The sequence below is a fragment of the Oryx dammah genome, unplaced genomic scaffold, assembly GCF_014754425.2.
Source record: "Oryx dammah isolate SB20612 unplaced genomic scaffold, SCBI_Odam_1.1 HiC_scaffold_26, whole genome shotgun sequence".
Taxonomy (NCBI): domain Eukaryota; kingdom Metazoa; phylum Chordata; class Mammalia; order Artiodactyla; family Bovidae; genus Oryx; species Oryx dammah.
The window spans coordinates 24034949-24050211 of NW_024070210.1; the positions used below are offsets into that span (position 1 = coordinate 24034949).

Below are 15263 nucleotides of genomic sequence, written 5' to 3' on the forward strand. Positions count from 1 at the left end.
AAAACATCAATCGACTCTGAGATATGTCTTAGGAGGCCAAGGAGTTAAGTAACTAACCCAGAGGCTATATGACATGCTCTGCAAATAGGCTGGTTGCTAGAATTGAGTCTTTGTTATGACTCTGTTCCTAAGATGAGGAAACGGGCACTTACTTTTGGTTATCTTGGGGACTTCTGATGAAGCAGTATCTGGCGTAGTGTTAAACATTTGCATTTGGCTTACAAAAAACAAAGAATTACAAATATACCTATGCAGAAAACTTTGTCTCTTTTAGTGTCTATTCCATTGTAATATCAGAAGGCAACAGTGGTATTACTAGATGCATGAGTGTTCCGTAAGTGGAGAGATCAGTCTTGACAAGCATCATTCTTGATAGGTGACAGAGTGAAGTTCCTCTGCTTGCTGACCCAAGCACTGAGGTTATTCAGCTGTCACTGAGGTTCCCAATTAAACAATTGTGCTGCCCAACCAGAAAATTTTAATGCCAGACCAAAGTTAGATACATTCACTCCCTCAAAACTTTCAGTTATTTCAGCTGAATTTTCCTCTTGGGTAAGACAACAAAAAAGAAAATAAAACTGCTTTTTTAGAAATTTGTTTCAAATAACTGTGTAAATGAGAAAAGGAAGATTCTAAACCCAAAGTGTTTTTATTAGATGAACTATAAACAAGAAATCTCTTTGCCTTTATTTTAATGGAGCTGTAACAATAACTAATATTGTTACAAACTGAAAAAAAGAGTCAGGGGAGACTGAAAGGAAGCTTCAGATCAAGTGCTTTTACATTATGGATTCCTTCATGTGCAGGATGACGGTCTCCATTCAGACCAGCATAGCTCGAGTTAGTTGTAATGGTCTTGCTTGTATTAGGAGACAGTAGATGAAGTATCCATGTGATAACCAATTCCCAGTGTTAAAGTCCTCAGGAAAAATAAGAAATCTGACCATATTACAAAATTATAATTTCTGGAGGCAGGCTACTGTTTTATATTTTTTTATGATATCTTTGATAGCATAAAGAGATTGCTTAGGAATACTGAGAAATACTAAGAATATCTGAGAAAATTGGATTTTCACTTTGAAAAGAGCATCTTGGTCCATAAGAACTGAGTCAACTTTTGGTTTTACTTGATATAGTCTTTATTAATTCAAGACTAATTAAATGTTATATCCTAAAGATAATCACTGATCCTTACTCATCCTTTAGTTGAAAAAAATTCTCAAATTCAGAAACAATGGATACTCATTAGAATAGCAAAATTCTATAATAAAGGGCCTCTGATGGACAGTGCATTCATGTGTAGTCATTTTCTCATGCTATTTTATTTGATCTCAGAGAACATCTTTATATCAAAAGCTATTTTCCATTTTAAATTGATATTCACAAAATCTTGATTATAAACTATGTAGTTTTATATAAAAATAGTCTAATACCTCATGTTGCTTTCTAAAAATGTTTAGAAACTGAGTTATTGTATATTAATAGTAACACATGAACACCGTTTTCTACATTATCTTTTATATCTGGAAGGCTTAAAATTACATCAAGTCCAGCAACAGGAAGTCAAGGTTACATAGGACGTTAATGACAAAGCCAAGACCAACATCCACCATTCCTGATTTCTACTTTAAAGTTGTACCCTTAATAGGCCTGGAAATAAATAGGTTGGAAAAAACCCTGATGTTTATAAGAGGCTGTATTAAGTATACAGGTCCCTGTGTGTCTATTTGTCTATCTACCCAATTTATGTTAGAAATTTTGTTACTATACTAATGCATGGAAGAAAATCTTCCTAAATCATTTCAATTCCAAATATAAGTGCTAGTACAGAAGTTTAAAGAATGAAATATAAGAAAAGACAATCACCATGAACCCTGGATGTGAAAAATAGACTATACATCAAATTAAACAAAGATTTTTAGGAGTAGAAAGCTCATCTGTCAATGCTTGACACTGATTTTCTGTGTTTAAATCTGATTTTGCAAATTCTTAACTATCTTAAGAGGAAGACTTTAGGAAACCAATGTGCTTATCAGCGCTACAAGTGGCTGTAATTCAAGTGTCATGTGATTTTTTTTTTTTTTTTTGGCTCCTGACACAGGTAATAATGCCTAATATTGAAAAACTTCAGAAAGAATTTGTAAATATAAAATTTGAGTTGTAGAGAGAAGTCAAATCATAGATTTTAAAATATAATGGTCTCATTTATTCTAGTCAACACTTAATCATCAGTTATCATGGAGTAGCATAAATAAAAGAAATTCACAGCTAATCCAAATATCTGATTACTTTTTTACTTTGATTAGAATGTAAAAGAAATAAAAGATTAGCATTTGGATAAAATGAAATTCACTCTTTATTACAACTATAAAAGCCTCACAATGATAGCTAATTTGATATATATTTTTCTGTGAGACTAAACATTCTCCATCAATAAGTAAAAGAGGTTAAACTTCAAATGTTTACATATAAGATCATTGCAATATAAATGAAATTTGAGGACTGGATGTAAAGAACTGTAGGGATTACAGGTTGGTTAAAATTATTAGGTCTTTCTGTAAATATTTTTTACTGAGATTGTAAAAGAAATAAATTAGAGGATCAAAATCATTTCAATCTTCTATTCAGCCTCTCAGCTAGAATATATTAACAAGATATCCATTAAAAGTTGTCTGAGAAGACTGCACTGTATCACTTCTTTGGCAGCATTCTGGGAATATTTCTTTAGCAATTAATTACTGGGTAATCTACCCTAAGGAATTAATTAAGAGGATGTGGCCTCTAAAATTGTGAAAAGACTGCTATTTGTATTCATCTTTTTAAAATAAGAGCTTGAATTATAGATATACTATGCAACAAAAGGAAATGCCTGGATGTTCATACAATATGAGTTGTTGATTCCCTGTGATTTAGCTTGGTTCTCCAAAACTGAGCTCTGTAAATACTGTAAAAGTATTTCCATTATTAACAAAGCAGAAAATTACCCCATCTCACCCTTATCTCTCCTGCCAATAATAAGTAGTTGTAAACAAAATGTCAATATTTTTTCAAAGGCAAACATACAACATTTTGGAGTATAAAATCATCTTTATATTAATTTTTGAAACAAAATATGAAACTTCAAGAAATTTTTGGACTGTAAAAGTCATGTTAAGGTAAGTGTCCATGTCACTAGGTGTATGCATTAATACTTCTTTTTAGTGGCAAGATTTTGTTGAAGAATTATGAGAAAAGGTTACATATTTTATACACTTGTTTTACTGATGAGAGAACTCAGGTCTTAGGATCACTAGCTTTCTAGAGACCTATAATTTTTAAAAAAGTAAATAGCTGGTATTAAATTATCTGGCTCTGAGATCTCTTCATTAAATTTGGCCTCTCATCTACAGAATAACTTATGTAGATTTCCCCTTTTTCTCCCTTAATATATTTTATATTGATTTAGATTAAGATTGTATAGATTTAAAAAACAGTTCTGTTTGATTGTCCAAGGGACTGAATTGTTTTGTTTTTAGAATTACCTAATTTACGTTTAGAACTACCTTGAGAAACAGACATTTTTAATATGCCACTTTTTTAAAAAAAGTATGGGTATCACTGACAGAAAATAAAACTTTTTTCCTAGAAATTGTCTTCTAACCAATATCACTTAACATATATTGATACAGCTATAGTTTCCTTCTGATAGTTATGATCGGAGAAGGAGGTTTTTAAAAAGTTTTACTTCAGAATTCAAAATTTAAACAAATTTGTGAATAAAGAAATTCTTTTTGGGATCTGGTTAATATTTCAATTCACTATATTTTAGGCCTTTCAGTAAAACTGGTGCTTCATGTAAAATAATTCTGTTTCACTTGCGATTTATTAAGGCAAAGTAAAAAAGAAGGAAGGAAGAAATGAAAATAAGAGAAGCAGTAATTCTGTGCATCAAGGAAAAATAATCTAATGCGTTTCTAGAGAAAGGCAAACCAATAAAAGAATAGAGAAGATCAAGGAAATACTGCAAAGAATAATGAAGAAATAAGAAGTCAAAAATAAGAATCTTGGTAGCAAGTCACAGATCTACCAACTGCCCCCTGGCTTACAAAAAAATTGTATACTTAGGAAATCCTTTATTTGAAAGGCTATGATTTCTAATGGTTTATTATCATTTCAAATATTTTTATTTTACTAGACATTTATTACACATATTATTTTGATCCCTAAGTTTCTATGATAGCTCTGACTTTGAAATCATGCAATCTATACAAAATTAGACTTTTAAGCATGCTATTTCCTGCCCACTATCTAGAGAATAATTCAACCCATGATCTTTTTTCCCCAAATTTCTTATCTGTCTATAAAGAAATTAAGAAGCCCATTATAGGTGCAGTATAAAAGAGTTATTAGGTACTTTGGAATAGATAACTTTTAAATAGTATAGTGTATGTTCTGAAGAATTATTTATTATTTATATAGCAGATAGAAAAAAGTTTGTATTCAAACTTCAACTGAAATATAATTTTTCTATCCAATAAGATTAAGAATAGAATGGTTTAGCCTGCATATAAAAATACCCTGGTATAAATACAATTATAAACACAAGCAAATAGTTGGCTTTATGAAGCAGGCAAAAGACACCCATCCTTGTCATTACCAGATCCTGTCTAAATAACAAAACCAGAGAAACTTATATTTTTCTGCTCTAGTAAAAAATTTAGATTATAAAATAACCTATAATTTAATCTCTAATTTTGTTTACTACTTTTTTAAACTACATATTTTATTTTGAGCATTTTCCCATGCCATTAAATATTCCTAAATATGACTTTTTAGATTATATAAATAACTCATATATACATATGTATAGTAAGTTATTTAACCACAGACGTTAAGGTTGATTCTGTTTCATGAATATGAATAATGCTGTGATAAATAATCTTATAATTAAATCTTTCATTCTCCACTTGATAATTTCCACCAAAAATTTCTGGAAATAATACCACTGGTTAAACAAAATATTTTAAAAATATATAGCTTGCTTGGAATGTCATACAAATTTATATTTCTGCTAGTGTGACTAGGAATATTCATGTCCCTACTCATTCTAGCAGTGATTATAATTTAAAACGTTATCAATTTGACTACAAAAATTTTAATAGATTTCTAGTGAGAGTACATTTTCCCCCACATATTTCTTTGCTGATTTTCTCTGTTTTTGTGAAACAGCTATTTACTGTTTCACAAAGGGCTAAGTAAACAGCCCTTTACTCATTTTATTAATTTTTTACCCTATAAGATGAGACGAGCTCTTTTATACTATCAAAGCTTTGATAGATTCGTTGTAATTTTTTTCCCCACATCTGCTCCACTATAAGATCTTTAGGGTCAGGTTCAGTAAGTCTATCCACTACTATACTTCTAAAACCTAGCCCAGTATTTGACATAATGTACACTAAAAATACTCATTGAATGGATTTCTGAATTAACATGTGTTGTATCTTGAATGAAAGTAGAATGAAAAGGGAGAGCAGATAATCCTGAAGTTTTGGGCAAGAACCTACCTGGCAAATTTTGGTATATGTATCATTTAAAAATATAAAGATCTAAGAAATAGTTTAGTTTGGGATATGCTCTCTAGTAAAGTCATGAATGAGACATGGCCAGATAACTATATAGATTTGAATTATGGCTATATCTAATAAATTCTGCTACTGAAATAATGATTGGACAGATTATTTTGTTGAGCTGCTTTTACACAAAACATATTCTAAACTTTTAGAAAGAAGTTTATAGGAATCAAAGATATTAAATTAAGCTGAAAGTATTAATTTCATTATTCCTTGTATTTCTACAGCTTTCAGTCCCCTATCATCCAAAACTTAGACAAAATGCTAGTGAATACCAAGAGAAAACAATATTCCATTTAATAAAGACAAAGCTTGAACTAAATGAAACAGATCTTAAACAAAGTTAGAATATTTTCAGTTAATAATCTTTATGTAGCAGCATGAAATGGAAAAGCTGAAATAAATGTAAATTATTTTACATTAATTGGACATTAACATAATATCAGAGAGAAGGGCTAAAGAGAAGGATAATATTTATTCAGTCTGTATAGAAACTTATTTCAAAGAATAGAATTATAGGCCTGCAAAGGTCTTTATAGGCTACTTAACTTACTATCATGATGTTACAGATATAGAAACTGAGGTCTACTAGTTCTAACAAAGTTATAAAGTGGCAGACCAGGGCTCAATATTTAGTGCCTGAAAGAGCAGTACTTTTACATACTCAATATTGTTGACTTTTCAAATAACTTTGGATCTATAATTTTTAAACATCCATCAGCAGATCAGTCAAATGCAAATGTTAGAAACTGCTTCTTCCAGAATATTAAAATTGAATTCACGAAGATGCAAAAATGATCCATATGAATTATGGGAACCATGGGCCTAAAAGTCTGGCATATACTTCCAACAAAGGTAGAATTAATACAAGTTGCTATGTTTAATTAAGAGAAGACTCTAAAATATTTAACTTTCAGAAGATTATCACAGCATTATTTGTAAGACTAGGAAATAGATAACAACTAGAATATGCAAAATAGGGACTGGTGAAAAAACTATGCTATACCCACAAATTAGAATACTGAACAAAGATTGATATTGTAAATGATAATTTAAAACATGTTAATTTAAAAACATGGAAATATATTCATGACATAGAAAGGAAAGAATGTTACTAAATGTATGAGATAGGTTATAATATTTATAGTTCAATAACAATAGCTAATATTTAGTGATAATTTCCTATATTTCAAACACTGTAGTCATTGATTTATATGCATTTTAAAATTTAAACCTTAAATTAACTCTGAGGCAAATGGTATTATTATTTTTCATTTTACAGATGAGATAACTAAGGTTATAGAGATGAAGTAATGTTCTGAAAGCTATAGTAACTGAAAAAGCTGAGATTCAAGGCTAAGCCTGTCAGATTCCAGAACCTGAGCTCTTAATCACTGCCTTCTCATCATGATCCATTTATATGAAATATTTGAATGCATAGGAAAATAAACCCAGGATGATATAAGCAGAGTTTTAACAGCTGCTGTTATTAAAGGTGGTCTTACAGGAATTCTCTTTGTTTTTGCTTATATTAATTTTTAAAATTTTCTAAAATGATCATGTATATTACTTTTCTTAAATAATAATAATAAAAAGACCATGGCACTTGTAGACTGTCTAACCTATAAAACTGTTAACTATTAGCTAATACTTTCTTGTTAACTATATATTCTCAGGCTAGCTAATCAAATTTCATTTGCAGCTCAGATTTCAATGTGGTGATTGTACATTTCACAGTTAAGTTATACTTAGTTTCAATGATAAATTAATTCTGTGAACATTAAATGCTAAGAAAAGGATGGGGGAAATTCCATTTTCAATTTTCATTGTACATAGAGGGGATGTTTAATCAGATGAATGAAGAAATAAAAATCAAGGTAAATCTTGTATACTTAGCAGAATGTTAAGAATACTAACAACCATTTAAAATAATTTGTAAACTCAAAATTCACAGCTAAAATATATTATTACTATCTGATTTTAGTTTTCTTTAAAATATGAAACAGTTTACCACACTGGAAAGTGACTTTCCTATTAGAAAAGATATGAAAACTCTTTATTTAAAGTCTCAAAGATCTGTTTTTCTATCAAACTAGAATAAATAGCAAAAAAAAAATGTTGTTATAAAGGAGGAGAAAATAGACAATAACGAATGAGAGTAGAAATAAGTTACTCAAAAGTCTCTAGGAGCCAGGTACTTAATGCAAACAAGTAAAGTAGCCTGGAAGGTATAAAGAAAGCCAGTTGAGTATTAATATATATCATCTGGCCTAGTAATATTAAGATGATTTTTTAGAAAGCTGAAAACTATATTTTTATTTAAAAAATCTCACCAATTTAAAAAATCTCATCAATTTAAAATGTTCCAAACTAATTATAAAAAAGGACGTCATCCCCAAAGATATCCCTAATAAAATTATCTTCCATCAACTAAGTTATAGCTTAAAAGAGGACTCTATGTGTACCTATAAGTAGAAAGGAGATTCTAGGGAAACATTAGTTGCTGTACAAATATAGAAGTAGTTTCACATTGGAAATGAGTAAAGCTAGCTGGAGATGTATTTTCTGGTTGTTATCTTCAAAAGACGTTGTGAAGTCTTCTATTGTTTTGAGTCAGGGAGGAGAAACTCTGCTCCCTTTCCTAGAATTAATCTGGATCAGAGTCAGGGTGAGTCACTTATATTAAGCATGGTACTGGTGGTCATTGACATAAAGGATAAGATCTCTGGAATGAGAATACCATTGCAACTTGGTCTAAACAAAAGAGACCCAGGATGCTTTGTAAGAAACATTAAGCACTACACTCATTTGATTATACCAGTGGTTCTTTAAGTCTGTTCCACAGACCTGTGAGAGTCCCTGAGATTCTTTCAGGGTTCCACAAGGTCAAATGATTTTAATAATAATACCAATATATTATTTGCCTCTAACACTATGTTGACATTGAAATGATGGTACAAAAGCAATGGTGGTTTGGTACTACAGTAGAAATCTAGGCAGTGGATACAAATAGTGTGAACAGTTATTGTATTATTCACCCTTGTGTCCTAACAGTTTCATTAACATTGTCCTCTCAATGAAACAGTAAATACTAACTCAATTTAGTTAAAATTTGTCTGTTGAGTGTGACAAATAGGAAGAATGAAATAAAACACTTCTGCTGTATAACAAAGAATGACAGGTGTCTCAAGTTAAAGAACTTAGGCAATAGTTTGAGTTGCAAGCTGAACTAGCCAGGTTTTGCACAGAACACTATTTTTGCTTGAAAGAATGTCTCACAAACTATGGCTATTCAGACTTAGATGTTTGATAGACATTTTCTTAAAAATGAATGAAACGAGACAGTCAACTTCGGGAAAACAAACAGGGTTTGTTGGCTTTTTTTTTGGCCAAAGATAAAACTCTATGTTTTAAGCAAAAATTAAAATTATGGAAAATGGATATCACCATGAGCTTCCAATGCTTCCAAGGAGTTTTTAATGAGTTGGTGGTTATATTAATGAAAATGAATTTTGATACACTAAACACTTGGAAGAACTTATATTTTCCATGTGATAAAAAAATACATTACAAAAACATACCTGGATATAAGATCCATTAAACATTCAGGACCGACCAATGAATTTTTTTTTTTCCCCAGAATGAACAACTTTTTACTGAGCTATAGCTGACTTCTAATGTTGCATTAGTTTCAGGTGTATAGCAAAGTGATTCATTTATAAATATATATATCTCGACATCCTTTTCCAGATCCTTTTCATTATAGGTTATTATAAGATATTGAATACAGTTCCCTATGCTATATAGTAGGTCTCTGTTTATCTATTTCATATATGGCAGTATGTCCAAAAGATTTTAATATATTGGAGTATGAAATGGCCCTTGACAGGGCTAAATTCTACAATTTAACTAACTTTCAATATATTATCAACTGAACAATTTTGCTGTAGTATCAAAGAATATCCACAATTATATGAAAAGGCTATTGAGATATCCCTTTATTTTCTAACCACATAACTGTGTGAGGTTGGATTTGTTTCCTTCAACCAAAACAATATATTCCAACAGACTGAGTACAGAAGCAGATGTGAGAATCCAGCTGTCGTCTACTAAACCAGACATTGAAATGAATAGGAAAAAAATGTAAAACAACGTCATCCTTTCTAGTAGATTTTTTTAAATTTTGGAAAACATTATTTTTACCCTTAGCAATATTATTTAAATTAACATAGAAAGGTCTTATTCTCAATTTAAAGTAAATAAATAACATTTAAAAAATTTCTAAGTTTTAATTATCAGTGCAATAAATATCATCAGCTATGACTCACATAAATAAGCCTTTGAGGTACTCAATAACTCCTAAGCATGTGAAGGGGTCCTGAGACTATTAAGTTTGAGAACTGATGGATCTGACCAACAAAGTTGAGAATATTATTGTTCAGCAACCCTCATCTCCATGAGATAGTTAACCAAAACTTATATTTTTATGTCCAGAGATGCATTTTATTACACTAATTATACTAATAACTAATTACACTAATTATATTAATAACTATTAATTCAAAATGTTTTCCAACCTTTTTGGTGTTTGTTGACTCCACATGTAGAACCCATACACTTCTACAATGTCATTAACAGCTGAACAGTTGTTGATGTGCCAATGCTGATATGACTTCAGACAAAAGCAAAGAAACCTGATGGTCAGTGTAGTTTTACTAATTTTCTTTAGGCTTTCAAAAACAGTAGAAAATAATTTGCAGGCCTCAGTCAGTGTCCTGATTCAGGCTAGAATTATAGAACTTCTTGAGTCTCCAAAGACTTGGGAAACAATGAACTAGCCATATTACACAATCATCTTGGTGTTCACAAAGGAAAGTGGTGATAATATAGACTAGTTGGTAAAAACTAGTATCACTAGGAAAAAAAACCCAAGAGAAAATATTACCTTGATACTAGATCAAATAATGCCATTTTTATATGTAAAGGGAATCCACTCCCTTTCAGATATACACATTAAAAATTGTGAGTTAAGAAAATATTCTTTATCCGGAGTAATCTAAATTCCTTTGCTCAAAGGACAATAACAGAAGCCTAGAGAGGTTATAATTCTGCATTTTGTTTGAATATAAGATTAGACATTATTATTAAAGGAACACATACTCCATAAGGATACTTTAATATATATTTAAAAATTATTTTATAAACTTTAATTAGATAGGGAAATTAATTTATATTTTCTATTTAAGAAGAGAAAAAGTAACATGCTGATTAGTCCGTGCACAAAGTTCTATTCTAAACTCTGAAGTACAAGGGAGTATGTGCAGAGATTACCTTTATTAATCTATTTATTTTAGTCAAACTTCAGATGCTTAGGGATTAAAAGGAAAATTGAACTGGTCTTTGTAAAAAATTCTCTTTTTGATGACATTGATAGGGAGTGGTGAATTGATTGAAAGTCTGGATTTTTTTTCCTTTTCAGTTCTGGTTATTATTCTCTATGTCAAGCCTCTTGATTCTAAAAGAGATGCTGCTGCTTTTCATAACTGAAAAGCAGAACTTATTACATTTGTGAATCATATTCACTTTAAAACAGAATTTGTTATAGAATTATCCTTTTAGCAAACCATTTTTTGGGAGACAATTACCATTTTAGAATTTGAGTCCTCTAGAGATTGCCCATTCATAGAATCTATATACTATTTGACTTTTTTGCTTAGGCACTATTTTACTTAGGGCAATGTAAGACTAAAATCTCAAGTTTGTTGTTAAAATACATTTCACAGAGTCCTCAAGCTAAAGGAGTGAAAATCACTTGTCATTTCAGTTAGATTTCATGAAAAGAAAATATCAGATATTAAGGAGAAATGAATTTCCCCATATACGGAAATATGTCATCCCAGCAAACAATGCCATTCTATATGGAACTTTAGAAGAGATAATACCCTGTCTTTATGAGATTGTGACGAGTGTACTGAAAAGGAAATCCAGACTTGGTTTGCTTGATAGATCATGTTTTCACTATAGGTGGAGAATCTTAAGGGATTAAAGCACAATCTAGAATAAAATATTGCAGAGAGCAAATAAAATGTGAACTCAAAATAATTTGTAATACCAACATTATAGTTGTTGACCTAACAGGAATAGATGCATACATACAATTGGACAGGAAGTGTCCAGCTTAAATGCTGCCCCGTGATAAAATGTTACAGAGGAAAAGGTTAGAACTGTTAGTTTTTAATCATAATTTGGTTATTTAACCCTTCCGTATTTTCCCAAAGACTAGGATAAGTGTTTCTGATGGTTATTCCCAGAGTATTCTGTACTTCTGCTGATAAATCATAAAATTTATTGGACTTTATTATAATTTATAGTTGCCTGCTTTATCTGTCTATAAAGCCAAGAACAGTGTTATTTGCCCACCACTGCTTTCCCAGCACCAGGCAAAGACTTATTTAATAGTTAATAACCTTGTTGGACAGGCAAGGATTACCAGTTTTATTACAGACAAAAAGCTCAGAGAAGTTGAACAACTTGCTTAATGCAGTGTAGTTATTAGGTAGAGAAGCCAGTATTTGAAACCAGGACTTCTAATATCAAGTCAAGTGCTCTTTCTAGTGTTGGTCTTTTTTGATGGTATTGTATTTCCAATGTAAGGAAAACGTATTTACACATTTTTTTCTGCACATGACAGATTGCATGCTTAATCTGAAACATGGGAGGTGGATTTTTATGGGGTTTGGCTAACAGTATTATGTACTAAATTATAAACATTCCAGCCAAGATGTAGTAACAATAATGATGTCAGACTCAACTTGTGTTCTGATTTTGTGCAAGATAATATCCCTGGGATGTCTCATATCTTAGACTGAAAACATTCAAAACCAAAATGTATTAACAATTTTCCTTTGCTTTTTCATTCCTTAGTATAGTTAACAACATCATTTACCCAAAATTTAAATTAGAACCCTGACCTTCATTTTTATTTCTTCTCTGCCTTACATTGTTATGCTATAAAATTAATTTATCTAGAATATATTTATGTGCTAAAACCTATGGCCTTGAATTTTACTTAGTATGCAAAGGGGAAAAAATCACTATTTAAAATAAAGAAGAACTGATCTGAAGTTGGATTTTGAAGTCACTGAATTAGATTATTCGTGTACTAATGAGGTTTTACAGAGAGTTTTTGATTCGTGAGTACTACCATTAACGTGGTCATTATTGCTGAACCTAATTCTCAAAACCTCCACCTGGCAAAAAAGCTGTTATTTTGTTTTCACCATTTGTCATGTTCCTGGTGAAATGCTACTCCTAAGAGCTGCCTTCTCTGATCATCCAATCTGAGATTTCCCTCCTTTTACTTTCTACTACACTTTTTCACTTCTTAGCATGAATTTCAATGTATCATTATTAAGTTATTATAAAAGTATATTTATTATAATTTGAAAGGTTATTTTTACGTTATTTTAAAGGTTTTATTTTTTATTTAATATAATTTTAAAGGTTATTTTAGATAAATTTATTTTAAAAATACCTATTTGTTTCAGCATACCTTTGACTAAACTGTAAACTCTATGGGGGAAGAGATTACATCTATCACTGATATAAAAGTACATGTTAAAGCTGCTGCTACTGCTAAGTTGCTTCAGTCGTGTCCGACTCTGTGCAACCCCATACACGGCAGCCCACCAGGCTCCCTCAACCCTGAGATTCTCCAGGCAAGAACACTGGAGTGGGTTGCCATTTCCTTCTCCAATGCATGAAAGTGAAAAGTGAAACTGAAGTCACTCAGTCATGTCCGACTCTTAGTGACCCCATGGGCTGCAGCCCACCAGGCTCCTCTGTCCACGGGATTTTCCAGGCAAGAGTACTGGAGTGGGGTGCCATCGCCTTCTCTGTTAAAGCATCTAGTATACATTAATTAAGCAGTCTTATAATTTGAGATTTTCAATAGAAAGAATAATTTGATTGTCTTCACTTCTTTTTAAAAAGTATTCAAATTAGTTTTTCTATTATATTACTACTCTGATTCACCCTTAAAAGTTCAATTTTAAAATTAAATAATACCAAAGCAATAATTTTATCTTTGAGGTTACATTTTGGTGTTTGTAAAATTATTTAAAAGAAACAGAATCATATTCCTAGGCAAAAATAAAGAAGAAAAATTTCTGAAAAAAAAAAAGATTTTGAAATAACTTTTACTTGAATTAATTGTCAATTTGAACAGCTAAGTGTTATCTATGGAAAAATATCAAGACAAGCCACTTGTTATCCTAAGGTTTTGAAATAAGCAAAATAATAAATGTGGATTTTGGAGCAATTTTTAAAACTGTATTTAATAACTGCATTTATTAACTGTATTTAATATTCTCCTGGTAAATAAAATGTAACTCCGAAGTTTTAATAAGGTCCAAGAACTTAGAAAAAACTTAGTTTTCAATATTTATGTACACAGTACAACACTAAGAAAAATATACTGTCTTAGATAATTCCACATTCCAATCATTAAGGTCTTAATATTTGATGGATGAGTAGTCTTTCATAGTGGACTTAACATTTAGCTTTAATTGTTTCCCAGACTTCATAAATGAGTAAACTTATACAGCTGGAATTTAGTGAAGTCAAACAATAAATCATTCTGTTTTAAAAATTTGTAAGATATGGACGATATTCTTCTACCCAATTTATGTCTTGATAACTCCATGTTTTCCTTCAGTTAAAGATTCAGCTGGCTGGCATTCAATGTATGAACATATAACAAACATTTTATATCTAGAATGTTTTTATAGTTTTTCTTCATGAAGATTTAAGACCTCATTTTTTTTAACTATACAATTAATTATCAGTGACTTTTGACACAAGTCTAAAAATGATATTCAACAGTTCATACTCTGAAGACTGCTAAAAAGGATGTAGCATGGAATGTAAAAGCACTACACATCTCAAGGACTGATTGAGATCACTTCCAGTTAAATTCAACAATAACAGTCATAAAACTCATAGAAAAGCTGGAATTGAGGAAGGTAGTTAGATAAATCCTTAAATCTGATGACAGTGAAAAAGTCATAGTTTGAAAAATTACCTACAGATTTCTGAAATAAATTTACTGTATAGCCTGATAGCTAAAATCATATCCTATTAAATAAGAAGGAATGTTACTGTTTGCTTCTGATGCCAATAGTAGATCCATCCTATGGAAACTTGAAGCTACAAATGACTAATTTACAGGGAAGAGATATTCTAAGAAAAAGTATCATAGTCATAATTAGGTTTGCTACTCAGTTTATCACACACATGAAAATGTCAGGCAGCAAATAAATATCTAATCCTCTCCCTGGCTCACTGCTTCAGTACTTGGGAAAAATTATAAAAAATAAATACTAAGATACTTCCTCCCTCCCCCAAAGGTTGGCATTAAAACTTTCTATCAATTTAGATTTGTTTCCAAATATTAGGCAGCAACATTCCAAGTTGAATATGTTTGGAAAAATTTGGAATGATACTAGAGCAAGGAGTTACCCCTGCCTGGACAAGTTAAAAAAAAAATCCTTTTGGTGACGTCATTTTCCTTTGTTAATCCTGCTGTTTATTGGCCAGAAACACATTCACCCTCTGCATAAATAAATAACTGCATATCTATACAAATAAGTATGC

The 15263-nt window shown here is 30.8% G+C and overlaps 1 protein-coding gene across 5 annotated transcripts in view; it reads right to left on the bottom strand.

The window, feature by feature from the left end:
• GPHN (gephyrin) overlaps positions 1-15263 on the bottom strand; it is a 547122-nt gene that overhangs the window by 185154 nt on the left and 346705 nt on the right. The gene's annotated exons all lie outside the window — the stretch shown is intronic.